This window comes from Oryctolagus cuniculus, chromosome 2 (assembly GCF_051225735.1).
Source record: "Oryctolagus cuniculus isolate XC-2025 breed Fujian yellow rabbit chromosome 2, ASM5122573v1, whole genome shotgun sequence".
Lineage (NCBI taxonomy): Eukaryota > Metazoa > Chordata > Mammalia > Lagomorpha > Leporidae > Oryctolagus > Oryctolagus cuniculus.
In genome coordinates this window covers 77,386,165-77,390,643 of record NC_142868.1, presented here as the reverse complement: position 1 = coordinate 77,390,643, position 4,479 = coordinate 77,386,165, and positions in this window count along the sequence as shown.

Sequence of the window (4,479 nt, the reverse complement as noted above, 5' to 3'; positions counted from 1 at the left end):
TTTTTTAAATGATGATGAAATCAGATCAGACCTATTGTCATGTTTAATCCCAGTGAGAGTCAAGTTGGGAATTGATAATTTCTTTTTTTTTTTTTTTTTTTTACAGAAGATCAGTTTAGTGTACATTAAGTAAAGATTTCAATCGTTTGCACCCCCATAGAAACACAAAGTGAAATATACTGTTTGAGTACTCGTTATAGCATTAAGCCTCAGTGTACAGCACATTAAGGACAGCGATCCTACATGAGGAGTAAGTGCACAGTGACTCCTGTTGTTGACTTTACAAATTGACATTCCTGTTTATGGCATCAGTAATCTCCCTATGCACCAGTCATGAGTTTCCAAGGCTATGGAAGCCCCTTGAGTTCTCCGACTCTTATCTTGTTTAGACAAGGTCATAGTCAAAGTGGAGGTTCTCTCCTCCCTTCAGAGAAAGGCACCTCCCTCTTTGAAGACCTGTTCTTTCCACTGGGATCTCACTCACAGAGATCTTTTTGCCAGAGTGTCTTGGCTTTCCATGCCTGAAATACTCTCATGGGCTTTTCAGCCAGATCCGAGTGCCTTTAGGGCTGATTCTGAGGCCAGAGTGCTATTTAGGACATCCGCCATTCTATGAGTCTGCTGAGTATCTCACTTCCCATGTTGGATCACTCTCCCCTTTATTTATTCTATCGGTTAGTGTTAGCAGGTACTAGACTTGTTTATGTGGTCCCTTTGACTCTTAGTCCTTTCATTATGATCAATTGTGAACTGAAATTGATCACTTGGAATAGTGAGATGGCATTGGCACATGCCACCTTGATGGGATTGAATTGGAATCCCCTGGTATGTTTCCAACTCTACCAATTGGGGCAAGTCAGCCCGAGCATGCCCCAAATTATACATCTCTTCCCTCTCTTATTCCCACTTTTATGTTTAACAGGGATCACATTTCAGTTAATTTTCAACACTTAAGAATAACTGTGGAGATCACCTATTTTTGTACCTCTAGATGAGTGAGATCATGTGATTTTTGTCTTTTTTTAAAAGATTTATTTATTTATTTGAAAGTCAGAGTTATACAGAGAGAGAAGAGGCAGAGAGAGAGAGAGAGAGAGAGAGAGGTCTTACATCCGCTGGTTCACTCCCCAGTTGGCCACAATGGCTGGAGCTGTGCCGATCAGAAGCCAGGAGCCAGGAGCTTCTTCCGGGTCTCCCACATGGGTGCAGGGGCCCAAGAACTTGGGCTATCTTCTACTGCTTTCCCAGGCCACAGCAGAGAGCTGGATCAGAAGTGGAGCAGCCAGGTCTAAAACCAGCACCCATATGGGATGCAGGCGCTTCAGGCCAGGGCGTTAACCAGCTGCGCCACAGTGCCAGCCCCGATTTTTGTCTTTTGTGTTTGACTTATTTCACTTAACATGATGACTTCCAGTTCTATCCATGGTGTTACAAGTGACAAGATTTCATCCTTGTTAAAAACTGTGTGCGTATATATACGCATACATGTTTATTTGATGCTTTTTAAGATTTATTAATTTATTTGAAAGGCAGAGTGACAGAGAAAGGAGACAGACAGTTTCAGGGTTAATAGTTCTCCATTGTGTATATATACCATATTTTCTTTATCCATTCATCAGTGGATGGATGTCGCTCCCCCATTCAAGGAGGAACGACACAGGACCCTGCGCTGTTCTTTTGTTTGCTCGGCCCTTCCTGGGTTTGCTGCTGGTCCTTCCCGGGTTGGCTGCCGATCTTTCCACCTCCGTGGAAGGGCGGCTCCCCCTGCCACTTTCCCCACTTCCGCGGGGGAGCGGCACACCACCGGCCGGCTCTCTTGGGGGCTGCACAGATGTTATCCGGATGTTCCCTTTAGATGTTCCCGGTGCATGTTGTCTCTCTCCTCTTTTATAGTCCTCTTCCACCAATCCCAACTCTGCTACCCACACGCCGAGTACGCTGCTCTCCTCCAATCAGGAGCAGGATCAGCTCCTGCAGGTTATTGGTCGAACTGGAGGCAGCTGTGTAGAAGTTGTTTACTCCTCTCCCAGCACCATATTGTGGGAGAGCAGATGCATAGAATAAGTCTTAACTCCAGTAACTTAGTCTAGTCCGAGTTGCTCCCCACAGATGGACATGTAGGTTGTTCTCATTTCTTAGCTATTGTGAATAGTACTACAATAAGCATGGGATTGCATGTTTGATGGATGGATTTAATTTGCCGTGGGTATATATCTAGGACTAGGATTACTGGACCACATGGTCGTTATATTTTTACATAAAAATTCTGAGGAAACTCCATAGTGTCCGAAGACCCCCCATACTGTTTTCTGTAATGGCAGTATAAATTTATATCACCACCAACAGTGTACAGATGTCCCCTTTGCTCCATGTCTTTATCTGTGCTTATTATATTTTGTCTTTTTGACAGCAGTGCACCTAACTGTGCAGTGGTATCTTATAGTTTTGATTTTCATTTGCCCAATGATTAGTGATGTTGAATAATTTTTCATATAGCTGCTGGCCATTTGTATATTTTCCTTTGAGAAATTTTTTTTTACATCTAACGCCTATTTCAACCTGCTGCACTTAAAGATCTTATCTTATCTTAAAGGCAGAATTACAGAGACAGAGAGATCTTCCACCTGCTGGTTCACTCCCCAAATGGCTACAGTGACTAGGACTGAGCCAGGCCAATGTCAGCATCTCCATCTGGATCTTCCACATGTGTAGCATGGACCCACCTACTCGGGCCATCTTCTACTGCTTTACTGGGTACTTTAGCAGGGAGTTGCACTGGACGGAAAGCAGCCAGGACTTGAACATATGGGACATCAGCATCACAGGTGGTAGTTTAACCTGCTGTGCCACAACACCAGCCCTAACTACTTCGCATTTTTAAATTGGATTTCTTTTTCTTATTGTTTGAGTTCCTTACTATCCCTATTCTGGATATTAACTCTTTTTCAGATGTATAGCTTGAAAATATTTTCTCCCATTCTGTAGGCTGTTTCTTTACCCTGTTCAGTTTTCCTTTTGCCGTGCAGAAGGTCCTCAGTTTCATGAAATACAATTTTTCCATTTTTACTTTTGTTTGGTCTACTTTGGCTTCTAATCTAGAAAATCCTTGCCCATTCCAATGTCCTGAAGTGTTTTCCCTTAATAATTTCTAATTTCATGTCTACTATTTTTGTCTTTAATCCATTTTTACTTGATTTTTGTACATGGTGAGACATAAAGGTCTAGTTTCACTTTTCTGCATGTGGATATCGAGTTTTCCCACCTCCGTTCTTGAAAAACACTGTCCTATTTGTAATGCATGCTCTTAGCACCTATGCCAAAGATCAGTAGACTCTAAATAGGTTTTCTTCTAAGATCTCTATTCTGATGCATTGCTCTATGGATCTGTTTTTATGTCAGTACCATGATGTTTTAGTTACTGTGCTTTGTTACATGTTTTAAAATCAGGTTGTATAATACACGCCTGGTTTTGTTGTTGTTCAAGATCACTGTGGCTACTTAGGATTTTTTGTGGTTCATACAATTGTCATAGTGCTTTTTCTAGTTCTGTGAAAAATTTCATTAGAATTTTGGTAGGCATTGCATTGAAACTGTAAGTTGCTTTGACCAGTATGAGCGTTTTAATGACACTGATTTTTTCAATCCATGAACACAAGTGCATTTCCATTTCTTTGTGTCTTCTTAAATTTCTTTCATCAATAATTTATAAATTTCAATGCTGAAATCTTTCACCTCTTTGGTTAAATTTATTCCTAGGGTCCTTTCCTCCTTTCCTTTGTTTTTCTTTTTGTAGATATTAGAAATGGGATTGTTTTCTTGATTCTCTTTTCAGATTATTTACTGGTACTCTGTAACAAGGCTGCTGATTTTTGTATGTTGACTGGTGTGCTTTTGTTTTTGTTTTTGTTTTTTTTCTTTTTGACAGGCAGAGTGGACAGTGAGAGACAGACAGAGAGAAAGGTCTTCCTTTCTGTCAGTTCACCCCCCAGATGGCCGCTATGGCTGGCATGCTGCGCCAATCCGAAGCCAGGAGCCAGGTTCTTCCTCCTGGTCTCCCATGCGGTGCAGGGCCCAAGCACTTGGGCCATCCTCCACTGCCCTCCCGCACCACAGCAGAGAGCTGGCCTGGAAGAGGGGCAACCGTGACAGAATCCGGCTCCCTGACCGGGACTAGAACCCGCTGTGCCGGCACCGCAGGCTGAGGATTAGCCTAGTGAGCCGTGACACCGGCCTGTTCTTGTTTCTAAAGTGTTTCTTTTAATCCTATTTATACATTATATATTCTAGATGAATCTTTAATCATATCTTATTTAAATCTGCTCTAATAGTGTAGCAAGCACAGAGTCGTTTATGAACAGCAGGCATTTATTTATCACAGCATTGGAAGCTGGGAGGAGACAAAACCACCAGCACAATTGGGTTCTGGTTAGGGTACTAGCCTATGTTGCAGATTACTTCATTTTCAATGTTTTTCATGTG